Raw genomic sequence first — 9764 nt, forward strand, 5'->3', positions numbered from 1 at the left:
AAATCTATTCGGGCTTTGAAAAAAGGCCTAAAATATATTGGTTGGAACAAAGGCTGAAATTTGAAAAGAAATGGACCGTTGAAAGGCCGGGGCCTAGAAAATATGGTCCAGGCCCAAAAAAGAAATGTACAACAACAGACATCAGTCTAGAGAATCGAATTGTTGGGCCAGGCCCATGTAGCTAGCGAAAATTAACAGAAAAAATAAATATTAAAAAGGCCGAATTGTTGGGCTAGGCCCATGTAAAACACCTAATCGGACCGGGCTGAATCTTGTGCCACATCAGCTTGCCACGCTGGATGCCTACGTGTCCTGGAGAGATTGCTAGTGACCAAAACGCCACAGTGGACATATTTTGGTCATAAACATTTGCGACCATTCCAGAAGAAAGGTTGCTATAGTCAGTTTACGACGCCCAGCTTTTAACCTTCTGTTTTTGGTAACAAAAAGGTCATAAATGGAAATTTGTGACCATTCAGTGACCAATAGTGGTGGTCATAAGTTGACATATTTCTTGTAGTGTTCCTACATATTCTACGAAGATCTTTATCGGTCAAACCGCATAACAACATACATTATTCCCTTTGTCATCGGTATGTTACTTGACCGAGATTCGATCGGCGGTATCATCATACCTAGTTCAATCTCGTTACCGGCAAGTCTCTTTACTCGTTCCGTAATGCATCATCACGCAACTAACTCATTAGTTACATTGCTTGCAAGGCTTATAGTGATGTGCATTACCGAGAGGGCCCGGAGATACTTCTCCGACAATCGAAGTGAAAAATCCTAATCTCGATCTATGCCAACTCAACAAACACCATCGGAGACACCTATAGAGCATCTTTATAATCACCCAGTTACATTGTGACGTTTGATAGCACACTAAGTGTTCCTCCGGTATTTGCGAGTTGTATAATCTCATAGTCATAGGAACATATGTATAAGTCATGAAGAAAGCAATAGCAATAAACTAAACGATCATAATGCTAAGCTAAGGGGGGTCGTGTCAATCACATCATTCTCTAATGATGTAATCCCGTTCATCAAATAACAACTCATGTCTATGGCTAGGAAACTTAACCATCTTTGATTAACGAGCTAGTCAAGTAGAGGCATACTAGTGACACTCTGTTTGTCTATGTATTCACACATGTACTAAGTTTTTGGTTAATACAATTCTAGCATGAATAATAAACATTTATCATGATATAAGGAAATATAAATAACAACTTTATTATTGCCTCTAGAGAATATTTCCTTCAGTTACCAACCGGGAATAAAGGTCCTTCTGCCTGGGCTCCCCGCAGCGGCCACGTGGAGCCCCTTTTGTCCCGCTTCATAAGCAAATTGGGACTAAATCTTTTGGGCTTTGGTCCCGTTTGTTTTGTCCCGGTTCCAGAACCAGGACTAAAGGCGCCTAATCACCCGAAATTGCCGCCGTCTCGCCACTCTGCCGCCGCCCGCCGCTCATCCTCAAGCTTGGTCATCATCCCGCTGCTCGTCCTCAAGCTGGGCCGTCGCCCCGCCACTCGTCCTCAAGCTCACTAGCCGCCCCGCCGCTCGTCCTCAAGCTCAGTCGTCGCCCCGCCACTTGTCCTCAAGCTCACTAGCCGCCTCGTCGCTCGTCTCAAAGCTCGTCCGCCGCCCCACCGTTCGTCTCCAAGCTCGTCCGCCGCCCCACCGTTCGTCTCCAAGCTCGTCCGCCGCCCCGCCGTTCATCTCCAAACTCGGTTGCCGCCTCGCCGCTCATCCTCAAGCTCGGCCGCCACCGTTCGTGCACAAGCTCGGTTGCCGCCGCTCGTCTCGATCCGCCGCCGCTATGCCGCCGAACTAGTTTTACATCATCTATTATACATTATCTGTTAGAGCATAGTTTTACACCAAATATACATCATCTGTTTTTTAAACTAAATATACATCGTCTGTTGACTCTTTTTTGAAGATGTAAAAAGATTTTTTTTTCATTTTCAATAATGTAAATTATACAACATCTACTTTTACATTTCCAAATATATATATAATCTATTGAATATGCTCTAAGAGAGGCAAGCGGTGGGCTGGGAAGGGGGAGGGGGCGACCTAATAATTAACGAAAATACTCATTTGCCACCGATGATGGTTAATACAATTCTAGCATGAATAATAAACATTTATCATGATATAAGGAAATATAAATAACAACTTTATTATTGCCTCTAGAGCATATTTCCTTCAGTTACCAACCGGGAACAAAGGTCCTTCTGCCTGGGCGCTCCGCAGCGGCCACGTGGAGCCCCTTTTGTCCCGGTTCATAAGAAAATTGGGACTAAATGTTTTGGGCTTTAGTCCCATTTGTTTTGTCCCGGTTCCAGAACCGGGACTAAAGGCGCCTAATCACCCCAAATTGCCGTCGTCTCGCCGCTCTGCCGCCGCCCGCCGCTCATCCTCAAGCTTGGTCATCATCCCGCTGCTCGTCCTCAAGCTGGGTCGTCGCCCCGCCACTCGTCCTCAAGCTCACTAGCCGCCCCGCCGCTCGTCCTCAAGCTCAGTCGTCGCCCCGCCACTTGTCCTCAAGCTCACTAGCCACCTCGTCGCTCGTCTCAAAGCTCGTCCGCCGCCCCACCGTTCGTCTCCAAGCTCGTCCGCCGCACCACCGTTCGTCTCCAAGCTCGTCCGCCGCCCCGCCGTTCATCTCCAAACTTGGTTGCCGCCCCGCCGCTCATCCTCAAGCTCGGCCGCCACCGTTCGTGCACAAGCTCGGTTGCCGCCGCTCGTCTCGATCCGCCGCCGCTATGCCGCCGAACTAGTTTTACATCATCTATTATACATTATCTGTTAGAGCATAGTTTTACACCAAATATACATCATCTGTTTTTTAAACTAAATATACATCGTCTGTTGACTCTTTTTTGAAGATGTAAAAAGATTTGTTTTTTCATTTTCAATAATGTAAATTATACAACATCTACTTTTACATTTCCAAATATATATATATATATAATCTATTGAAGATGCTCTAAGAGAGACAAGCGGTGGGCTGGGAAGGGGGAGGGGGCGACCTAATAATTAGCGAAAATACTCATTTGCCACCGATGATGGTTAATACAATTCTAGCATGAATCATAAACATTTATCATGATATAAGGAAATATAAATAACAACTTTATTATTGCCTCTAGAGCCTATTTCCTTCAGTTACCAACCGGGAATAAAGGTCCTTCTGCCTGGGCGCCCCGCAACGGCCACGTGGAGCCCCTTTTGTCCTGGTTCATAAGCAAATTGGGACTAAATGTTTTGGGCTTTAGTCCCGTTTGTTTTGTCCCGGTTCCAGAACCGGGACTAAAGGCGCCTAATCACCCCAAATTGCCGCCGTCTCGCCACTCTGCCGCCGCCCGCCGCTCATCCTCAAGCTTGGTCATCATCCCGCTGCTCGTCTCAAGCTGGGCCGTCGCCCCGCCACTTGTCCTCAAGCTCACTAGCCGCCCCGCCGCTCGTCCTCAAGCTCAGTCGTCGCCCCGCCACTTGTCCTCAAGCTCACTAGCCGCCTCGTCGCTCGTCTCAAAGCTCGTCCGCCGCCCCACCTTTCGTCTCCAAGCTCGTCCGCCGCCCCGCCGTTCATCTCCAAGCTCGGTTGCCGCCCCGCCGCTCATCCTCAAGCTCGGCCGCCACCGTTCGTGCACAAGCTTGGTTGCCGCCGCTCGTCTCGATCCGCCGCCGCTATGTCGCCGAACTAGTTTTACATCATCTATTATACATTATCTGTTAGAGCATAGTTTTACACCAAATATACATCATCTGTTTTTTAAACTAGATATACATCGTCTGTTGACTCTTTTTTGAAGATGTAAAAAGATTTTTTTTTTCATGTTCAATAATGTAAATTATACAACATCTACTTTTACATTTCCAAATATATATATAATCTATTGAAGATGCTCTAAGAGAGGCAAGCGGTGGGCTGGGAAGGGGGAGGGGGCGACCTAATAATTAACGAAAATACTCATCTGCCACCGATGATGGTGGCTTCTCACGCTCCACACGATCGGCAAGTGGCCATGAGCCATGACAGACTTGTTCTTTTGTAAACAACTTGCGCACATGCTATCACCTACTAGGCGTCAGAACACTGCAGGTCACAAGGCCCATGCAATAGCCATGGGGCAAATTCTGGACTGCAAACGACCGGGCATTTCTTGTTCGGCGCCTTAAGGTGCATTCTGTTAACTGGCGCTGATAGCGCTTTACCTGGGCCAGCCCATATACAATTTTATTTCTCTAAACTCCCAAAAAATGTGCACCCAAGAAGTTTCAAACAAGCGAACTGTGCACTCGAAGGTAAGCGCACCAACCACTTAGCTGCTCCACCTGTTGTGATATAGCACTTGCTTTTTTCCTTCTTTTATTTGTTTCTTCAGTTCGTGTTTTTTTCTCCGGACATTCACTTGGTTTTTATTTTTTTTAGTTTTTTCTGTCTTTTTTCTTTTTATTTTTTCTTAAACGTGGGCATTCTTTTCAAACCAATTATTTTTCCCAAAATTCATTAAATTTTACTCAAATTCATGAACACTAGTCATTAACCCGTGCGACTGCACAGGCTAGTATGGTTTATTAGAATAATATAGATCACAGGAGGCCCTGTTAATACTTTTTTGTGAGCTTTTTTATATTAGGCAGAGAGCTCTTTTCTATTATATCATAAGGAAAAAATTGAGAATATTATATTATATTATATTATATTATATTATATTATATTATATTATTGATTTAAAATTATATTATGCGTATCATGTAATGGTTTGGTTTGGTTCCTCGGCGAATAATATACATGTTTTACTATCTACTTGATGATGTTGAGAGCTCAGATAGCCATAGCATAACCATTTGCATTAATGTAGTACTTCTTAATTTAGAATATAATAATTTGAAAATATTCAGGTATAATTAAAGATGGAGACAGGATTACTTCAAATCTATCATTGAATCTATAATACCTAAATAGTTCATCCCCACTAACCTATTTCTCTTGACATGCAGCCTGTTCACATCATCAGTCCAGTCATATCAGCATTTTATTAGTGGCTTACATGTGAGACCCACCATAGTACATAACATCCACATCAGCTTCAGTTACTACCAGTAGGACCACGAGAGGCTAACCATGCACCAACGTCAATTTCCTGATTCAGCCCAACCCATCTCGCCCCCATTCCCCTGGATAGCATCACGCGCGGAGGCGGCAGCCACCGGCGGTGGCGGCGGCCAGGAGCCCCTCTCACACCCTCAGGCAGGAGCGTTCTACGTGCGGAGAGGCGCCCCTCCGGCAGGACCGCCGGCTCAGCTCACCTCTGAACACTCCGACGCGGCAGCCCGAACCGCCTCTCACACCCCTCAGGCAGGAGGAGCCTTTGCGTGCAGCGCGACGGCCTTCCGGCAGTCCTGCCGGCCCAGTTCCCTCTGCGTGCCGCAAGTCGTCCCTCCGGCAGGACCGCTGGCCTATCTCCCCTCTGATTTTCTAACGACTCTCTCGGGCTGTCTCCCCCTTCTCGTGCCCAGTCCCCTCCCGTTCCGGACAAGACGCATCTGCCTTCGGTGGGATGGTCGGATTCGATCGGTTCCACCGGAATCGGACCGCCAGCTGATGTCCGGAGGTGCTCCGTGGCTGGATTCCCTCTGGTGGGCACTCCGTCCTCAGCCATGGGATGCACGCCACTGCTGCTCATCCCGACTGGGCGGAGGCTCCCTTTTCCTGCAGGTGCTGCCCCGCTGATTTAGTGCTCAGAAAATTTTGTTGGCTGTTGATTTGCTGCCAAGGACGGCAAACTCGACTATGGCGACGCCATCTGTGGACTTCAAGGTACTGTGCCTGTGCACTGTTCTTCACAAGAGTATTTTGTTCTTTTTTGTTTCGAGGGAAAGAGTATTTTGTTCTTTCTTATGTATAAATCCCTATATATTCTTATGAAAAAAATGTCACACCAACCTTACACAGCCTACTGCTTCAGCCCCTCTGCAGCCCATTGCTTCCACCAGCCCACATAGTTTACCGTCCCCGGTTATGATCTATAGCGGACAGCCTGCTTTTTGTTGTTGTTGCATACAGGCTGCTAAAAATACAATAAACTCCTGTTGCAGGTGCCTAATTGATGTTTGGCGTTCCCTCTTCTAATAACGTTCGTGACGTTCCACTTCCTCTCCCCACAATCTCGAGAGAAACTGATGGATTTTTGCCCTATAAAGTCTACTACACCTAAGTACCTCACCTCATTTTGTATCATCGTCCTCCAGTACGGGTGGGTCTCTCCCAGAATTCTCATACCGCAGCCGGTGAGAAACTCGCTCCGATCTCCTCCATATTCTGTATGCCATATTACTGCTTTCCATCACAAATTTGCACTTTGTCAGGTTGTGCGTGCTTGACGACACCCCGGTAGCTATCTTCGTTTGTCTTCCCTCACTGCATACACAAACGAATACGATTTCTACCTCCTACTGGTACATATTATTTCTTATTTTCATACCAATTTTGCTGAGCTTCCATTGTAACCCAGAAATGTTATCATCAGGGACACCTTTTATTTCATGCAAATATTATAAACCAGACACATGACTTAAAATTTCCTATAAATATTACCTAATTTATGCAGCTCAAACTGTGCCAGTGTTTTAAAAATGTCAGACCATTTTTGGTTGAAGGCCTGGGCACTCTGCCTCCGAATAAGTGGTGCCTACATGATGAAATTTTTTGCTTGGCCAAACTAGCCTTGTGGGTGAACGTTTCGTTCTTGACCTTGCTTGCTGCTATGTCGTTCAGTGAGGCCAATCAACGTATTTACATTTTCTTTCCAAGTAAGCCATCCAAACAATCACCACGCCCAAATCTTACATGCATGTGCTATATTAATACATACAGTAACTGCTTAATTTACTGGTGATTAGAATCACAATATAAATACCATTTATGACTTTCTATACAGTCACTGCTATTTTTTTAATACCATTCACTGCTAAATTAGTTTTTTTTTGCGGGGCACTGCTAAATTAGTTGTGTATTAATAATTCTTAAAACAACATCGCTTGGTTACAATTTTTTTTTCTGCCCCACATCTATATATAACAGCACCCGTAGCATTCTATCTGTAGAAGTTCATCTTCCCTACACCTAAATATTGACTTTTACAAACTACATGGACAACCAGCAGGAAGGCAACAGGTACAACTATTACATACAAAGTAGTTTTCTCGGTTCCTCCTACGAAATTAACACCATGCATACCTATTTTCCTATAGTATGCGATCTCATGCACCAAGAAAAGTTTTGCCACCTTCATCAACGCAACAAACAAGAGAAAGACACAAAGACTACATAGCGGCTGTTACAAAGATGAAGAATGCTACAAAAACGCCAACAACCAGCATATCATTTCTTTTTTCTTTTTCTTTTGCGAGTAACCAACATCTCATTTCAACACGACACCACAAAGGATCATCCATCCAGGGCTGGAAATACATCTTTGAGTACATCAAGAAAGGAATCCCAGATGTACAATTCGTTCACAAGGAAGAAGATATTGTGCTATTTATCCTATGAAACTGTTATACATCTATCAAATAATCAAGTAAAATAAATTCATTATTACATTTTCACTCAGCCGAATTTATCAAAATTATTGCAACCAATTCCCGCAGCAACGCGCGGGGAATTGTCTAGTTTTATTAATGCATAGGTTCTATTGCATCAAGTTATCGGAAGCATGGCACACGCCATTATTCACATGATTGACTTTCATCAGAGGAATCGAACCCATGTTTTCTGTAAGCATGGCCGACAATCGTAGAGGTAGATGCGTAGGCCTTCACAGAGGCCAATTTCTGGCCTCCCAAGAACTTCTGAATGAATGACCTAGTCGATAGCAATTCGAGGGTAATTACTAATTAGACAAAATTGTCTTTGAATATAAGATGTACTATTACCTGCGTAGTAGTTGTGCGACTCCTGCGGTTCATTACCTCAAACCAATGAAGAACTTAATTAGCTGTATATGGAAAAAATGTGTGTGTTGAGTTTGAGAACATGTTACGTAATAGTGTGATCTGGTGTTTCCATACGGACCTTACACATATTTGTTTAAGCTTTGGTGGCAATGACACATTGTTTCTCCATTTCTTGTCATCTCTAATTAATAATCTATTACAGAGAGGAGGAAAAGACAATGTATCTGTACGCATTGAAGTCTTTACCATCAATAACATGTATGTCCAAGTTAACATGATTTAATCAAGTAATTCTAAATTTCATCCGGTCCAATGGTCTAATTAGTTTTAATTCAGAAGCGTAAATGAACTATGATAATACGCAAAAGTTTGAACATAGGTCTCTAAATTTAAATCATTTTCAGTAGTTTCAATTTGAACTGCCTTTATACAAAGTCACTTTGTATGCTCAAAATAGTAGAAAGTAGAGTACAACAACAATACCTAAATTAGTAGGCCACACAAAGTAAACTGGCTTACAAAGAATAATGCATATAACAACTGGTTTTAAACCATGCTTTTCACCCGCGCTCATGATTGACACAAAAATGCTACTGCTACACATAGCACAAAGATAGCGCAAGTTGCTTCCTTTAATTCAGGTTAGTTGTTGCCGTTGACAGGGAAATATCAACGCGTGTATTATTTAGTAGGCCAAATATTCATAAGAGTGTTATTGCAAAAAAACGAAATAATAATGACAGTGAAATAAAAATATATTATTATTATTATTATAGATAGACAACAAAGTTCACACCGTAGGTCTATTGCCACCCTCAAGATCCCTAGATAACCAACCAAATTTAGAGGCTTTAACCAAATACAAACTTTATGACATCTGTTATGAGAACTGAAAAACTCACAGCAAATCAAAATTCAGAAGCAACTTGGTATGATTACTTAGACCGCTACTGAAACATAAGGATGGCAGGGAGACCGTATCCAAGGCAACTGCAGATTTGCTGGCGCTATCTCCCAGGAGCCGCATCGCAACATATCTCCCCCCCCCCCCCTCAATCAAAGGCATCTTCAGGCTGACGAACCGAATTCCAGGCGTGAAATATCCCAGGCCCCAGCTGGCAGGGAGACCACCACTTGCCCCGTTCCGTCAAATCAAGTCATTACCGCCTCTACCCACCCGCATTCCCAGCAGCCTCCTAGTTCTTTGCAACATTCAAACCCGCCTGAAGATTGCTCTGCCGCAGCGAGGAGTTCTACCTTGCAGGCGTCAATGGCAACTTTTCCCTTCGATCCAGTCCCTTTCCTCCCATCTGGCTATCAGGCCATTGAAGTGGAAGGTCGTCCGGCTCGCCATCGCATCATCCATGGCAATCTCTCCCCCGCCAATGAAGACCTCGCCATTGCAACCATCATTCCAATGCCCCAAGGTGAAGTTGCTTTCCAAAATGTTCGAGAGATTCTTATGGAGTTCTTGCAGTCTAGGCGTATTGTGGTTGTCTCTATCTCCAAGTGCCCTTTCGGTCAGGCGTTTGTCCGAGTTGCTAGTGCTGCTGACCGGGATTTGCTTGTGAATCATGGCCCGCATCCTTACGATGACGTTCATATTGTGTTTCAGAGGCACAATGAGGGCCTAAATTGGAAAAACTTTAACCTCAATAGGGATGTGTGGATTATGGTCTTTGGTTTCCCAGCAAATCTTAGAAATTTCCACGAGCTCTCCAATGCTACTGCTGGTTTTGGGTTGCTGTTAGTTTGGGACCGTACCAAGTCATCTGATGCGGCTGTCGCTC

At 44.4% G+C, this 9764-nt stretch overlaps 1 long non-coding RNA gene across 1 annotated transcript; it reads left to right on the forward strand.

Moving 5' to 3' along the window:
* The first annotated feature begins 5599 nt into the window (after positions 1-5599).
* Positions 5600-6402, forward strand: LOC123073753 (uncharacterized). Its single transcript, XR_006435742.1, has 2 exons — positions 5600-5836; positions 6115-6402. It is a non-coding gene; the product is annotated as an uncharacterized lncRNA (long non-coding RNA).
* The last annotated feature ends 3362 nt before the right edge of the window (positions 6403-9764 follow it).

Source organism: Triticum aestivum, chromosome 1A (genome assembly GCF_018294505.1).
Source record: "Triticum aestivum cultivar Chinese Spring chromosome 1A, IWGSC CS RefSeq v2.1, whole genome shotgun sequence".
NCBI classification, from domain to species: Eukaryota; Viridiplantae; Streptophyta; class Magnoliopsida; order Poales; family Poaceae; genus Triticum; species Triticum aestivum.